The sequence below is a fragment of the Gopherus flavomarginatus genome, chromosome 1, assembly GCF_025201925.1.
Source record: "Gopherus flavomarginatus isolate rGopFla2 chromosome 1, rGopFla2.mat.asm, whole genome shotgun sequence".
NCBI classification, from domain to species: Eukaryota; Metazoa; Chordata; order Testudines; family Testudinidae; genus Gopherus; species Gopherus flavomarginatus.
In genome coordinates this window covers 165,915,748-165,933,578 of record NC_066617.1, presented here as the reverse complement: position 1 = coordinate 165,933,578, position 17,831 = coordinate 165,915,748, and the positions used below count along the sequence as shown (strand labels likewise).

The 17,831-nt window shown below is 43.6% G+C and overlaps 1 long non-coding RNA gene across 1 annotated transcript in view; it reads left to right on the top strand.

Annotated features, from left to right (window-relative positions):
- The window catches only part of LOC127055684 (uncharacterized), a 45,160-nt gene extending 27,329 nt beyond the window's left edge, over positions 1–17,831 (top strand). The window contains exon 3 of the long non-coding RNA XR_007775567.1: positions 17,255–17,831. This is a non-coding gene — a long non-coding RNA (uncharacterized LOC127055684). The remainder of the gene's footprint in view (positions 1–17,254) is intronic.

Genomic DNA, 17,831 nt, shown 5'->3' with positions numbered 1-17,831 from the left:
AGGGCCGGAAGTGCCTACGCACTCAGGTCCACGTCTTCCGCCTCCAGGCCCTGCAAAGGCTCCTGTGTGGTGCAGGTAGTCCAGCATGGAGCATATTGGAGCATGCCTTCCTCCGCCGCTTCCGAGGGCTCCGATATGACTGGCAGCTCTTTTACCTCCATCCGAGAGGTCTTCTGCGAGACCTGTCTGGGCTGCCGGTCTTCTACCAAGACCTCCTCCAGACCTGGAAGCTCTTTTCAATGACCAGATCAGTGGTGGCCACCGTGGGGGCCGACCTCCTCGCGGAGCCCCTGCTACACAATCCCCAGCTTCGTGTGCAGGTGGCGGAGTCCCCCGCGGTATGCCAGAGGCTGGTCTTGGCGGGAGTCACCAGGGTCAGAGACCTCCTGGACTACGACCGGGGAGACTGGCTGGATCCCCTGACGCTCGCTCAGCGCATGGGGCTCTCCAGACCTTGTACTCCCCAGCGCATACTTCAGGAGGTGAAGGCCGCTTTACTGCCTGGTGCTTGGGCTTACGTCGACCGGGTCCTGCGAGAGGGCATGCCCCCCCCTCCACGCCAGGCCCCGTGGACATTTTTATAGGGCCCTTGCCCCATGGACCCAATCGACCCCCTCACCCTTTCACTGCAAGCCGGCTGCACGATCTGCAGCCGGTTCTGTTCCAGACTGCGCCATGGAAACCTCTGTACATGCTCGTGCTCCACACTCTCCACTACCTCACCCTTGCGTCCCGCCCCGATACCAAATGACGGGACCTCCTGCCACCTCTCGAGAGTGAGAAGGCCCGATGGGCCAGCTTATACTCTGCCCTGGTCCCGAGGCCCGCTGGGGATGTCAGCTGGCGGCTCCTTCACGGGGCCGTGAGCACGGGCATGTACTTGACGAGGTTCACCCCGTCCCCAACACCTGCCCTTTCTGTGATGTGAAGGAGACTCTGGCACACATTTATTTAGAGTGCACCAGGTTGCAGCCCCTGTTCTGGCTCCTCTTGACTCTCTTCTTGCATTTTTGGTTGCACTTTTCCCCTCACCTGTTTGTCTATGCACTCCCCATTCGTAGCCCCACAAAGTCGTGGGATCTCCTTATCAACCTCCTCTTGGCCCTGGCCAAACTAGCCATCTACAAAACCAGGGAGAGGAGGTTGGCCGACGGGATTTCCTGCGACTGTGGGGCCTCTTTCCGCTCCTCCATCCGTTCACGCATCTGGGCAGAGTTCCTCTGGGCAGTGTCCACTGGCTCCCTTGATGCCTTCGAGGAGCAGTGGGTGTTGTCCAGGGTGCTCTGTTCAGTGTCCTCACCAGGTTCCCTTCGTTTAGCCCTATGACCTCACTCCTGATCCTGTTTTTTCATTAGTTGTCCCACGGAATTATTTGGTATCACAGACTTGTGGATCCTCCCCTTAGGCTGGGGGTAGGTCCTTTCGAAGTGGGCGGGCTTCCCCCGCCCACCTCCTGGATACCAATAGGACCAGACTCCTGTACCCCACTGGCCTGGGTCTGTCACAGTACACAAGCCAGCGCTTTTCTTTCACCGGTTCCCTATCAACGGTGAAACTTACAAAAATAAAAACTCTGCAAGTGAAGACATGCCCTAAGACTCCAACCTTTACTGGTTATCCATATTCAATAGAGAGATCAAAGATTCAGTTCTGTCCATTGATGTCTCTGCAATAGGGAGTTTTTACAAACATTCAAAAGATGAGGAAATAATTTTCTATGGTGATGAAGCTGATTTTAAATAGTATAACCAAACAGAATCAAGATCTGTGGACTAAATACTCCCATGGGATAGAACTGGGTCAGGGTATTCATGAGCAATTATCCATTACCAATACTCTGTAACTGACGAGAGTGATAAAGAGAAAATGGAGGAAAATTCAAACGCTGCAGAAAGGGGTCTCTGCTGCATTTCCTGTCAACAGTGAGGCAGCATTGCCTAGTGGCTAGAACACTGCTTTGGGTCTTGGAAGATTCAATAAATGTTAGGGGTCTATTACAAGAGCGAGTTGGAGAGATTCTGTAGCCTGCAATGTGTAAGAAGTCAGACTAGATGAGTGGTTCTCAACTTTTCCAGACTACTGTACCCCTTTCAGGAGTCTGATTTGTCTTGTGTACTCCCAAGATTCACCTCACCCAGACTTGCTTACAAAATCAGACATTTAAAAAAAAAAGTTACAACACATTATTACTAAGAAATTGCTTACTTTCTCATTGTTATTTCATTATAAAATAAATTAATTGGAATATGAATATTGTACTTATATTTCAGTGTGTAGTCTATAGAGCAGTATAAACAAGTCATTGTATGAAATTTTAGTTTGTACTGACTTTGCTAGTGCTTTCTATGTAGCCTTTTGTAAAACTAGGCAAATATCTAAATGGGTTGATGGACCCCCTGGAAGATTTCTGCGTACCCGCAGGGATATGCACATTCCTGGTTGAGAACCACTGGACTAAATGCTCATGATGGTCCCTTCTGACCTTAAAGTCTACGAGTCTAAGAACTCAGTTTAGTTCTTGGTTCTTCCACCGGGCTTCTGGGTGACCTTGTGTCAGTCACTTCACCTCTCTGTTCTTCAGTTTACCCCTCTGTACAATGGGGATAATTATACCAACTTCCTTGGTAAAGGGCTTTGAGATCTGCTAATGACAAGTGCTGTATAACAGCTCAGGATTATTATTATTCCATATATCTACATTTAATATATTTGTGTAAAAATTAGTGGAACCAGATATATTGTTCGTCAACATTAGCACAATATTGTTTGGAAAATGGATGGTTGTGTATTTTGACAAAAAATAAAAGAAAATGATAAGTTCTTTGCTTTTGCCTTTAAACAGGATCATGTTAAAGCAAAGACATCTCGGAAGAAAAATGCTCCATTTTGGCCTGGGAAAGCAAAATGTAAATTTGATGGGTATGTGTTTTAGTTAGATATTACTATCAAAAAGAGACTGAGAAAGCAGGATCACAATGTTTGTATAACTGTCAAAGTGACAGGAGAAATAAAACACAACATTGGCCAAGAGCACAAAAGTCTGCCAGAAAAGAGAGAATTAAGAAAACAAATCAAACTGACTCTAGTTCACTAATAGCCAGTAACTTTACTGAAGTAAAATCCAGTACTGTTTTTCAAAAAATAGCTTAGGAAGGAAGGAAGGAAGGAAGAATTAATTGCAGTATCTACCAGGACTGCATTAACACCCAGGAAAAACAAGGTGCCTCTGAAATAATCACATAAACCAGCCCACTCCTATTTGCAATTCATTGATATTTCCCCTTTCACACTACATAGAATAATGTGTATTGAATCAACATTATCAGATACATTATTTGACCTCTTCATGTTACTGTCCTGCAATATGCTTATTACATTCGCACACGGTTAACCTTGAACAGTGTCTCTCATAACTTCCACAAACTCTGAAGCTTTGTGATAAAGCTTGTCATTCAGAAAGTGCTTTTTTAACAATTCTGTATGCGTTTTCAGCACCAGCTTTGCTGTCCCTGATTAGGGGCTCTCTATCTCTTGTAGCATAATGCCTCTCCATAATGATGATTTTGAGACATAACTGAACTGACCTGCCTACAGTTGAGTACTATAATGTATGTTTGGAGGAGAATTCACATTCTCCTGATCATCTTTTTCCAAGCATCTGAGAATTGATTTAACAAAAAGATACATTTCTTCAAATTTCCTGTTTATTCTCAATCAGTATTTTCTTGTCAAATTCAAGAACATTTTTAGCAAAAGGAAGGTGTTGTTTCTGCACGTTTTATCCTAGTTATTATGTCCTTGAGCTGTTTGATGAGATGTGCTGTACTGAAAATCAGGCTGAGTTTGCTAATCATTTAGCTGCATTCATGCATAGTTTTCCCATTTTGCAATAACACAAAAACATACTAGAAAAACTTCTTGTGATCAGTGGGAAACCCTTACTTTAGAATCATCTCTGCATATTATTTTTATTCAATGCATTGCACAAATGTGATATTGCAAAATCAGTTGGCTATCACACATACAACAGACTTCAAAACAAGCACTGAGTTAATATATACAAGACATCTGGTTGAAAACTTTGTGGTAGCATAATTCAAGACCAGCGAAAGTCCTAGTCCAGTTTTTGTGGTCTGTGGCATTGAACAGTTATCCTAACGGTATCAGGAGAAAGTCAGGCCAGCCAATATGAAATTGCTGGAGTGCTTTGGTCTGCTGTTAGTAACTCTGCTGCCGGTAGTATGTACATTGAGTTTGAAGGGCACTTGGCACATAAAAACATAATGTAAGGTTCAGTGTTTGCCTGATGGGGGTCTCTTGACAACTAGTGACCCTGTGGCATCAAGGTATAAGTCACACATACCCCACTGTCTGAAAATCCAACATTCGGTACATCTTAGCCTTCGTAAATCTATGAAACCATTTTATTGGCCCTTCTGCACATGCACCATTATCAAAGTTTCTCCCTCTATGTGGATATTTGGTGTAGTAGTTGGTTGTGTCAGGATTACAGATCATAAAAGCTTCCTTATGGAGGGCAGACAGTCCAAAATTATATGGGAATTCTATGCAGGAACTCAAGAAAAATCCTCCCTTTTGTGCTAAACAGGGTCTTAAAATACAAATCCTTAGCAATGCTTATCTGTGGGTGTCACCAATGATCAGCATTAGCAACAACAACTGCTGTCTACTAAAATATTGTTGGTTATAAGAAATAGTAACTTATTTACTCATTATACAATTTCAAAGTGAAAGTGAACGGATGCAATGGAATACATCAATTGAGAAAACATATTTTCATTAATGCTGAATGTCATAAACAGATAGATTCATAGACTCTAGGACTGGAAGGAACCACGAGAGGTCATCGATTCCAGTCCCCTGCCCTCATGGCAAGACCAAATAGTCCAGATAGTTATGGGTTAGTGTCCCTTTAACCTGTAAAGGGTTAAGAAGCTCAGTAAACCTGGCTGACACCTGACCAGAGGACTAATAGGGGGACAAGATACTTTCAAATCTTGGTGGAGGAAAGTCTTTTGTTTGTGCTCTTTGTTTTGGGGGTTGTTCGCTCTTGGGACTAAGAGGGACCAGACGTCAATCCAGGCTCTCCAAATCTTTCTGAATCAGTCTCTCATGTTTCAAACTTATAAGTAACAGCCAGGCAAGGCATGTTAGTTTTATTTTTGTTTTCTCAACTTGTAAATATTCCTTTTTTGCTGAGAGGATTTTACCTCTGTTTGCTGTAACTTTGAACCTAAGGCTAGAGGGGGTTCCTCTGGTCTATAGGAATCTGATTACCCTGTAAAGTATTTTCCATCCTGATTTTACAGAGATGATTTTTACTTTTCTTTCTTTAATTAAAAGCTTTCTTTTTAAGAACCTGATTGATTTTTCCTTGTTTTAAGATCCAAGGGGATTGGATCTGGACTCACCAGTAATTGGTGGGGGAAAGGAGGCGGGGACAGTTACTTTCTCCTTGTTTTAAGATCCAAGGGATTTGGATCTGTGTTCACCAGGAAATTGATGAAGTCCCTCAAGGCAACCCAGGGAGGGGAAAGTTCTGGGGGGACAGAGAGTGCTCCAGACACTGGAATTGTGGATGGTGGCAGTGTACCAGATCTAAGCTAGTAATTAAGCTTAGAAGTATCCATGCAGGTCCCCACACCTGTACCCTGTACCCAGAGTGGGGAAGGAAGCTTGATAGTGAACCATGCATCTTACTCATTATACTTGCATTTAAGTCAGAGCACAGCAAAAATCAGAACTTTGACCCTTGACTATGTCTATCCGAGATTTCCATGTATGGTAGCAAGCACATTGAAAGAAAACAAGATGCAGCTTGATTGTTATAGCAAAGTACTGAATTGCATCTTTTCAAATACTATTCACTGATTATTCAGAGAATGAAACAATCCTATCCAAGAAAAACCCTTCATCTGATCATGTAATTTGAATGTACCCTTAGTGTTTAAAATATTTCAAATATTGATTAGTTCAGCAGAGGACATCAAAGTTATTTGCATAAGCATTAGGGTTTATTAAAGCAAAGGTGTTGTCATTAGAGCTACAAAATTGTTAGGATCACATACAAGAGGGGGAACCGTTTTGTATTTTTCCACAGAGTTGGCCTAACAGAGGTGGCATTTCTATGACGGAACCTTGGAATTATGAAGGAAAGGAACAGGAGATATTCCAGCCACAGATGAAGAGTTCTTCCTTGAAAAGGAAAGGGCACCAAGACATATTGATACTGCATAAGTCTCACAGCAATTCAAAAGACAATAGCTGCTTCAGCTAACTGTAGTGTATAAGAATAAGGGAGTATCTCCTGAGAAGTCAGTGAGCCCCCTTTGGTGTTATATGTTTTAGAAGCCATCAAAAACCAGTCAGAGGAGCAGTATGCATTAAACCTAATCCTTGTATGGTTTTGAGCTAGTTGTCACTAAGTAGTTTAATCTCATTTTTGTTTTGGAAAGAGCAAAAGACACAACAGTCATAAAAAATATTTGTAACACCATTAAACAAATTGATAAATGTAACCATGTTCCTTGTTCTTATTTGTCTAAGAATAAATGAGTGTTTCTACTGACTTCCTAATTTCAACTGTCTACATAAGGTCTGTAAAAACATCACAGCTGGATTTGCAACAAGTTGGTTGAATGTTGTTTTGGGGAGATTTTACATCTCTTGTATGTTTACTAACAAAGGAAAAGCAAAATAAAAATGGGAATACAGCATTTAGCAGAGTGTTGCCCAGAAATGAAGCTTTGGCTCTGGGAGTTGCATGGCATCATCTCTTCATAACAGTAGCAAGGATGTGACCCTGGAGGTGACCAGAGAAGTATTTTGGCATATACATAACCAGTCAAAACTTAGTTCCTCATTCAAATTCCATATACAGAAAGGAAGTGGGGTGAGGGTGTGACAAAACTTCAGGTCAGAGGTGACATGTCCCAGCTACTTTAGAACCCTCTGAGTGCAGGATGTGCCATGTGGGGTGACCCAAGAAGTGTCCTGTCATAACCAATCAAAACCTAGTTCCTCATTTGATTAATGAATAAATTACTAATATAAATTGTTATGAAATTAATTCACATTTATTTTGGTGACATTTCTAAAAAAGTAACTTTAATTATTATCTTCTTTTTTTCTTTCTTTTTTTTTTAGTTTGGGGCTTTGAATAAAGAACTGGGACCAGTCTACTTTCTTCTCCCCTGCCCTCCCCTCTCCCCAGGTGCAACAGATCCCAAATCCCAATGCTGGGTCCCTCAAAAGTTTTGAATGCACTCTCCATGGAACCATGGGTCCCTCATCTGCCCTTTATTGCTTTTCTCAAAGGATGAGGAACTGCAGAGAGAAGGGAGACATCTTTCCCCCTGTAGGACACTGCATTTTTCTTGGCATCCTGTCCTAAAGCATTCACAACCTGATACGAAGTGCTGTGAAACAGAGTCTCTACCTCACTGTGTTTTATTAGGTCATCTCCTGGTCATGTCCCTGATGCAGTCTGTCCTCTGAAAGACCTGGTGGTTTTGGAAAGAGATGTACACATTGAGTGGGAACTTCAAAGCTCTCTACACAATGAGAAGCTGGCCTCAAACAACTAAAGCAGATAGCCCAAGAAGGGCATTAAACTCTCTCTGTATATCTTATCTTCTCTCCTAGGCATTTTGAAAGCCCCTATGACCACACTATCTAAACCCTCCCATGGGGCACAGTCAGCTATGCACACTGCAGGAACCATTCCTCTACACTCACTCTTTCTCTTGACCCTCCTCTCATAAGCACAGCCCATGTGTCACAGTCTTCTCATACGCAGTGTAGCTGGAGCCATGCTGGTCCCAGGATACTAGAGAGACAAGGTGGGGAATACCTTTTATTAGACCAACTGGTGTTAATGAGAGAGGCAGGCTTTCGAGTTACACAGCTCTGAGGAAGAGCTCTGTGTGACTTGAAAGCGTCTCTCTCTCACCAACAGAAGCTGGTCGAATAAAAGATATTACCTCACAATCTTCTCAGTCATATTGTGAGATAAGATACCAAAGAGCAGTCTGGCAGGGCCGTTCTAGGAGATGGTCTTCCCCCATAGCATCAGCACTGACATGGCAAATTGCTGAGTTAGTATTCCTACACATGAAGTGCTGTCATAGCCCTGTTCATTGTGCTAACTTGTTTCTCTGATGATGACACACATTTCTATTCCTGAACAGCAGCATCTGTCAATCTTATTCTTGCACACTGGTCTGAATGGTATTAACACTGTACAGGGCCTAGCATAATGGCGGCCTGGTCCATCACAAGGGCTCCTAGGTGCTACAGAAATACAAATAACAATTCCAGCTCTTCTGAGACTTTATCTCTGTGTCAGAAACTAGATTACAACCCTGGTTTACCAATTCCCATCCTGTACCTAGCCCACTGGGGGATACGCTGTCTCCCAAGGAAAGGAGGGGGTAGTAGTTGTCCCCATAAACCAACACTGCAAATATACAGCATTTAAGATGTTCACAGGCAGGTGTAGCTAAATATTATTCTTATTTTACGGCTTGGAAAACTCATGCTCCGAACAATTAACTCACCTGCCTGCGAGGCGCTGTCATCTAGCACAGCGTTTCTCAAACTGGGGTCCACGGACCTCTAGGGGTCTGCAAGGGCACTCCAAGGGGGTCCACTGGCCCCACTGATCAACTCCACCCCCTCCCTCCCATCTCCTCCTGCATGCTAGGGAACACTTGTTCAGCAATGTGCAGGAGGTGCTGGGAGGGAAGGGAGGAGCGGGAACAGGGCACACTCAAGGGAGGGGGAGGAAAGAGAAGAGGCAGGGTGGGGCCTTAGGGGAAGGGGTGGAGTGGGGGCAGGGCCTGGGGATGAGTGGGGGCTGTGAAAAAAATTAAATCAAAATGAGGATTCTCAGGCTGCTAAAGTTTGAGACCCACTGATCTAGCTGATTCATGGGCATAGGAATGTGAATCCAGAGACCTAGTTTACCAAGGCTGAACCGCTGTGAACATGTTATTTAACTTCCAAGCCTCAGTTTCCTCATCTGCAAAATGACATTTACCTGCTAAATAATGTAAGTCAAACACTAGCAACGTGCAAAATGTTAAGGCTGATCAGCAGAGGGATTAGAGTTCAGAATCTTCTGTTTCCCAGTCTTGTGCTTCATCCACAAAATCAAGCGTCTTTAGGGACACACCAACCCTCCCAGCAGCTTTTTGCAAAACTCAGAGATTCATTTTTTCCCCATAAAAATGGCTTTAATTTCCCTATGTTCTATTCCAATTCATTTATTCTCCCATGATTTTGTCCCCACTGCTACCCCCTACTGCTCCCTGCACCTCTTCTCCTGAAAAAAAATATTCAGGGGGTTGAAGACTCATGCAAAATGATTTTTGTTTTGGGGCTTGGGGGAAGAATTACTTGGATAATGCTGCAAATGTGGATTTTCCTAACAAGAGCAACAGCTTTGCCCACTTCTAATTAGCAACAGATTTACACAATCTTTTTCATGTATTGAAGGGGCCCGGGGGAGTAATGAAGTAATTTTGGCAAAACTGCTATAGGTTATCTGGTATTTAGTTGTCATTTCCCTTGGGGCAAGATGCAAATACAGACAAATATGCAATATAATTAAAATCATTGTAAGCAGAGTCAGGATGAGCTCTACCCTGACATCTGGTGGTGAATTATGGCGAGCGTGGAAAAGGATTTCAGAAGCTGATCGTGTTTGCATAGGCATACCCATTCTGCCTAGCATAGCCCACAGCAGCCTAAAATGGTTACTTTCACAGCTGTGGGATCCCCAATTTCTTTGTTATTGGGGCAGGAGGAATAAAATGTTGTCACCCTGATTAAGTAAATGAGGAACTATGAAACTGTTTTATGACAAAGGGTTTCACTATCAACTAAATAGCACTTGCTAGACAGGGGACATGCGTTCCAAAACCCAGTGAGTTGAGAGAGGCTAGGAATAGGTATCTGGTGGTGTAGGTGCCTTGTGTGAGTCAGAAGCACCAGTTCCACCTACTTCTCTCTCCACTGCGATCCTATTGTACACTTATGCCTTGTCTATAGTCAAGCAGTTTTACAAAATCCCCCTGTTGCTAACATAGATTTGCTGCACTGATAGCAACAATACTTGGAGCCCTAGGACCTGGGGTCTTGTAACTATTTCAATAAAAACAGCTGCCTATGGCTCCAGCTGCTTTTAAAACTAGTTTAAATGAACTAGCTTTGAAGCCAGATAGAAGTTTCATAGTTTAGACTTGGCCCCTACTGTAGACAGTGCCCCTGCTCCAGCAGCCATTTTTAGTACATTGTCTGTTCAAGCTGCTCTGAGCGAGTTTAATCAACACAGTGCTGAAATCAGCTGTCCCAGCCAGATAACAGTGGGAGCCCTCAGTGAAATGGCTATCATCTCCAGCGTAGCTGAACTGGTTTTAGCATGGTTGGAATAGTTTGTAAAAGTCTCCTACTGTAGATAAAGCTGCCACATTTTCCATTTTACTCACAGAAGCAAAGACTTCAAAGACTTCAAACCTTGACAGAGTTAAATACCAGGAAATGTTTTGCTGCTACGGCTCCTTGCCCTTTTATGTTGATGCCTGAAATACTCCCATTTTGGCAATAACAACCAGCAGTGTAATTTTTATTAACCGCTCAGGAGCCAGGTACATTGACGTCTCAGAACATCCATTTTAACTCCTGAAAACTTTGGATGAATCTTGGACAGGTACCTCGCATGTCATTCAGCTTGGGGGCTAGAGCGGCATATGTTTACAGACAGGTGTATCAGATTCATATAAAGCACAGCAGCCTCTGAATGCCAAATGAGGAACACAAAGGAAGCATAATGAGTTATTTATTGTCTGAAGAGTACAAAAGAACGATGAGCCTGATTCAAAGCCCACTTAAGTCCATGGAAGCCTTTCCATTGCCTTCCATGGGTTTTGGTGGTGCAGTAAGAAAATACAAAGGTAAATGCAATATAAATAATAATACCTAGCTCTTGTATAGTCCTTTTCATCTGGAGAACTCTAAGTGCTTTACAAAGGCAGTCAGTACCATCACCCCCATTTTACAGATGGGAAACTGAGGCACAGAAAAGTAAATGACTTGCCAGCAGCAAAGGGCAAGAATAGACCCCAGGTCTCCTGAGTCTCAGTCCAGTGCTCTTTGCACTAAAGCCATACTCCAGCATGTCTTTAACAAATATCTGACATTTGTTCACTGCTTTACGAGACAAGAAAACAGAGGAAACATCCTAAAGCTAAGAGGAAAAGAAATAATGGGGAAAAGATGCCACACAGAACATATATATCAGAAGAAATACGAAGCTAAATCAGGCAGTTTCCACTGCACAGCAATGATAGCCTACAGAAATGTCTCCAACTCAGTTTCACCACATCCATTAATAGAGCTCACCCTCCACTTCCCCATTTTTTAGTTATTTGTGGGTCAAATAACTCTAAAATAGATTAACACTCTGATCTTCCAGCCATTTTTGAAGATGAGTAACTTTGCTCACCGGAATAGCACTGTCATGTGAAATAGGACTGCTCACATGAATCAAGTTATCCAACTGTTTGCAGGTTTGTAATCTTAATGTCAGCACATTTATAGAATTCTTCCCACTTTCAAGAACTGAGACATTTTTGAGAATCAGCAAGTACAAGCTTTGGGCTGGTAGGTAAGCCCATATACGAGAGCTGGCCAAACCATGGCTCGCAAGCCACATGTGGCTCTTTTACCATTAAAGCGTGACTCGCAACCCCCCTATTCTCTGCATATCAGGCTGAGTAGTGGGGAAGCATGGGACATCTGCTTGCAGTGGGATGGTGAGGTAGGAGCTTCTGTCCAGTGTGGAGGAGAGTCTCTAGGCTTCAGACCTGCAGAGCACACCTGCCGGGGTTCAGGGCTTCAGCAGAAGTGGGGCTGAAGCCCCGAGCCCTGGCTCCTGGCAGGTGTTCTCATGCTCTTGAACTTCTGAAGACTGTCATATGCATCTCAGAGGGCCAGTGAGTTTGGCCACCCCTGTCATATATGAACACTTCTTGCTGGAACAAAACCAGCACATATCAGAAATGGGTTCTTGTTTTTCTTAATAGATGAGCATGCTATCTTTAAAGGGCAAATTTCTCTTTGCTTTACTTTGTAGATTCTGTTTAATAGGGCAGAAGTCTCTTATCTGAGTTAATGTACAATGAAAGGATGATATAAAACTATGGCATTTATTATTCCAGTTTATATACTTGCTTTGACGTAAGTTTGGGGAATATGATTGAAAAGTAACATAAGCAAAAATTAGAGAGGGTTGCATTTTCTTCTTGGGCTGTGCCCGCATTAGGTTTTTGCTGCAAAGTTTGCCATAGTTGCAGTTATGCTTGTGGTAGCAATGGTGATAGGGCTAGTGTAGACAAGGTGCCTGCCAGCTGCAGATGTTATTACTGCAGGGTATTTCTACACTGCAGTTGGAAGTTGTGGCACTGGTGACAGCTCAGGCTAGCCACTCTGAGCCAGGGGTCAGGCAAGCTTGGACTCTAGCTGCTAGCCCTTGTCACAACATCAACACTGCTAGTTTTAGCACACTAGCCCAAGCTGAGCTAGGGTCTGTCTCCCCACGCTGAGAATTATACCTTTCTGCTGCAGTGAACACATACTGCAGTGTCATATAACCCTGCTCAGAACAGGCCTCATTAACATGATGGTAAAAAACACCAGTGACCCCTGGCATCTTATTTACACAAGCACTCTTTGTGTTGCTATCATCAATGGAACTGCACCAATGTTAGCCCCAGAAAGAAAGGAGACATAGACAACATCTCTGCAGTTCTATGACACACATCTGAATAAGTGTGAAAAAATGCCCCCCAGAAACAGGGGCAGTTACTGTCTTCGTGGTTTGATATTGCCTTTAACAGTTTATTTTGAATGGGTAAAGTTCCAAATGCAGCACCAAAGAGACAATATGCTTTTGCAAAGCAGAAAATTTACCTCTGGGCACAGACAAAGGGATAAGCAGCATACCAGGCACCATGCAGTCATTCCAACCAGCAAAATGCCATATACTACTTTGTAGGAGTTCCTCACTTGAGGCTTAATCCCACACCATTCTAGTCAATGAAGTTTTCCTATTGGCTTGAATGGGAGCAGGATTAAAGTCTTTATTCAGATGCCTATAGCCATACCTTGTACCATGTTCTTGGCAACAAATACCTTCCATCAGTGAAAGTCCTGCTGCCTAAGGCCTGCTCCATACATGGAAATTGCACTGATCTGACTAAACTGATTTATTTAAATTTGTGCCACCTCCTTTATGTAGATGCATTTAAAACGGTTTAAGAATAACTAATAAGCTCAGTTGACATTAGCTGTTCTTCACCCCATTTAAGAGCGTCCACTTAAGCAGGTGGTACTCATTTAAGTAAATCAGTTTAGCTAAATTGGTGCAAATTTGCTAATTCACCTCCCCCTAGCTTTTCAGCTCTATGTACATTAGGCGGGGCCTTTGTTTAGGATTTCTTTTTTCTTTGTGAAAAAACAAGTATAAAAAACCCTTTTCTGAACATACAGATGTTTCTAATTAGTACACATGTGGTGATCATCTGGAAGAAATTAAGATAAATTGGAAATAACTGATACAAAGAGCAACAAAACTGTTACATTTAAGTCTAACTCCATCAGGTAGAGCCTGCTATTCTGGGTCTCTTTCTCCACTGGTGTTCTTTTGCATTTGCCGCATTGTGTTGGCAGAATTGCTGGTATCATTTAAACATTTTGCATTTAGGCAGTGACAAGTTTATTTCTAGGGTTTCTGCTGGATTGGATATTTTTCAATTTGCTGGAGTCAGCACAAATGCCAGAGATGACTCAGGTGGATTTGGATGAAGGATGACAATAACGGCAGTCACTGTGTCTGGATGAATCAGGATCATAATGACTCCATGTGGAACAAAAATAGATGTAAACTTATGAGTAATTGCTGGATAGCTAATATTAGTTTTGCATATTGAACTTTACGTAAAGTCATAGAATAACTAACAAGAAAGTGGCACAGGCATTGGAGACAGATTGAACTGAGGTGAGGAGGAGGAGAAAGACAATGAGGAGGAGGAGGAAGCAGAGAAGTGTGATAGTAGAGGAGGAAAATGGACACAGATTGAAGGAGGGTTGAGAGATAGAAGGTGGAGGACAGAGGCTAAGAGAAGAAAAAGCCAATAATCTCTACTAGTTCCGAGGTGGAAATATACACTCTCTGAAATGGTAGAGTAAAGAAAATTATATTCAACACTTCACGGGTCTGATGCTCTTCTGTGCAGTATGTCTCCTTTGCATCACTCACGGAGCTCAAAATGAACAGAAACTGTGACAGGTCAAGAATTTCCTGTACATGGGGAAATATCTGCTGGTGTACAACAACATAGCTACTTCCTACTCCCGCTGTTCCCCCTCCCCTCCCAGTGTAGGGAGCAGGCTGTAGGTGTGCTGAGGTACAGCTCTGCTACACTGACCCTTCAATGGCGTAAAGTCACTTAGGGACCTTTTGCCATTGATCTAAGCTGGAGGTGCTCCTCAGCAGCTCTCATTTACACTGAAGTCAGGTGGGCCAGGATGAGGAAGCCGCTCCTCCTCCACTAGGTCTGCTTGGACGCAGTGGAGAATTGAGCGCTATGTACTCAAAGCACAGTGCAAACATTAACTAACACTCTCAGAATGGCTGTGAGAGAGCAAGTCGAGTTTTACAGGTAGGAGTCATGGATGAAATGACTTACTTAAGGCCACAGAGAGTCACTGGTAGAAGCAAGATTAGAACTATGTATAGGGTGCTGACCCAAGGTCTGAGTTCTGCTATTTTTAAGCTACTGGGACAGTATTAAGAAATACAGCTGGGAGATTTTAGAGTAGGTCCTGGTGAGCCACCTCAGATCACCACCATATTAATGTCCTGAATGCTGTCTCTCTCTCAGCCCATGACTGAATACAACAGAGGCTGGAAAACTGTGATCATATACTGTAGTCCTTTGTAACTTCCAACAATGTTGACTTTCACTATTTAAATGATGTGGGCACATTTTGGGCTTGTTGGTCACTTGGCATTGAAATAGCAGGCTTGCTCCAGTGTATAGATAACTCATAGACTAATAGACTTTAAGGTCAGAAGGAACCTTTATGATCATGCACAACGCAGGCCACAGAATCTCACCTACCCACCCATTCCTGTAACAAACCCCTAACTATGTCTGAGTTATTGAAGTCCTCAAATCGTGGTTTAAAGACCGCAAGGTGCAGAGAATCCTCCAGCAAATGACCTGTGCAGAGGAAGGCAAAATACCTCCAGGGCCTGTGCCAATCTGCCCTGGAGGAAAATTCCTTCCCAACCCCAGATAAGGTGATTAGTTAAACCCTGAGCATGTGGGCAAGACTCACCACCGGCACTCAGGAAAGAATTATCTGTCGTAACTCAGATCCCACCCCATCTAACATCTCATCACAAGCCATTGGGCATATTTACCGGCTAATAATCAAAGATAAATTAATTGCCAAAATTAAGCTATCCCATCACACCATCCCCTCCATAAACTTAACAAGCTTAGTCCTGAAGCCAGATATGTCTTTTGCTCCCACTACTCCCCTTGGAAGGCTGTTCCAGAACTTCACTCCTCTAATGGTTAGAAACCTTCATCTAATTTCAAGTCTAAACTTCCTAGTGTCCAGTTTATATCCTAAAAATCATCTGAAAAGTTCATTATGAAGCACCCACGGGTGTGCAATAGGCTTGTCATTCTGAGCAGAGGTGCTAAGATTCTAATGTGCAGTCCCCCCAGAATCACAAACGAGCTCCAGCATGGAGAGAATAGGAGACACTGGATCTGATTGCTGTATGGGAAGAAGGATCTGTGCAGGCTGAACTCCAGTCAAAAAGAAGAAATGCAAATATATTTGCCAAAATCTCACAGGGCATGTTGACCAGAGGCTACAAGAGGGACACACAGCAGTGCTATGTGAAAGTTAAGGAGCTCAGGCAAGCCTACCAAAAGACAAAGGAGGCAAACAGTCACTCTGGGTCAGAGCCCCATACATGCCGCTTTTATGATCAGCTGCATGGCATTCTAGGGGAGGACCCTACCACTATCCTTCCTCTGTCCATGGACACCTGCAAGGGGGGTGTCTCACGCAACACGGAGGAGGATTTTGTGGATGAGGAAGAGGAGAAGGAGGAGAATGTGCAGCAGGGAAGTGGTGAATCCGTTCTCCCCGGAAGCCAGGAACTTTTCTTCACCCTGGAGCCAATACCCTCCCAAGGCGGGATCCCCAACCCTGAAGCCAGAGAAGGCCCCTCGGGTGAGTGCACATTTGTAACTGCAGTATAGGATTTCAGAGCAATGGTGTTTAATGTTTGATTTGCCCTGAAGAACTGGGACGCATTCGCAGCCAGTACAGCTACTGGAAAGGTCTATTCACATATCTGGGGATGGAGCAGGAATCCTCCAGGGACAACTTCATGAAGCTCTCCTGGAGCTACTCTGAAAGCCTTTGCTACATTATTTCATCCTCCACAGTAGGACACTTTACCACACTAAACCAGCAGCAAGTATTCTGGAATCATTGCAGCACAAAGCATGTCAGTGAATGATTTTGGGGTTTGGTCACATTCAAGCAACATTCAGTCTATATCTTTCTGTGTCAACCTCAGTAAAGTGATATTGTTCATGGCCACCTGGTTGAAATAGGGAAATTTTTGTAGGGGAACAGTAAAAGGACCCTGTTCATACTAGGCTGTTTGCACTTAGCTAAAAGGGAATCATCCCAGAGAATAGCCACATGGCCGGGGTAGGGGAGATGGGATAATCCCTGAGAATAGCCACGTAGTGGGGTGGGGATAGGTGTGTGCTGCACATCTACCCGAAAACCATAGCACCTCCTTTTAAATGTGAAACCCAACGCATTGCTTGCTCTGGGAAAGGAGAGTGCTGCAGTTTGAAAACATTCCCACATATTATGAAGGCATTAGAAGCCAAACCCGTGTACCCTTTGGCTTACCATGGCTGCCTGGAAACTGAATTCTGCCGCCCAGCTGTGTGTGATGTGTCACCATACCGGCAGGCGCTCAATATAAAAGGCAAAATGTGACCTCATACCTAAAGCACATGTGCTATCTGCTGTGAATTGCTTGATTCACTGTGAAAGAGTCTCCCTTTTGTTCTCAGAAATGTATCATCTTAAATTTTACTCTCTCTTTTTATCTCCTCCGCAGGTGCAAATGTTTCTATGCTCCCCATATCATCTCTGTCCCTGAGGTTATCGCAAATTAGAAGATTAAAAAAATGCACTCATGATGACATGTTTTCTGAGCTCATGCAGTTCTCCCACACTGATAGGGCACAGCTGAATGAATGCCTGGAGGCATTCAGTGGCAGAGTCCAGGAAAGCATTAAGTGAGCGCAATGAGAAGAGGCAGGATGCAATGCTGAGGCTAATGGGGGAGCAAACGGAAATGATCAGGTGCTTGGTGGAGCTGCAGGAAAGGCAACAAGAGCACAGACTACCACTGCATCCATTGTATAACCACCTGCCCTCCTCACTAAGTTCCATGTCCTCCTCACTCAGATGCCCAAGAACGCAGGGGTGGGAGGAGAGGCTCCGGGCACCCAGCCACTGCACTCCAGAGGATGGCTCAAGCAACAGTAGGCTGTCATTCAAACAGTTTTTATTTGTAGTGTGGCTACAATAAGCAATGGGACCTTGTCCTTCCCTCCTTCCCCACCCCACCCAGGCTACCTTGTCTATTACCTCTTCTTTTTTTAAAATTAATAAAGAAAGAATGCATGGTT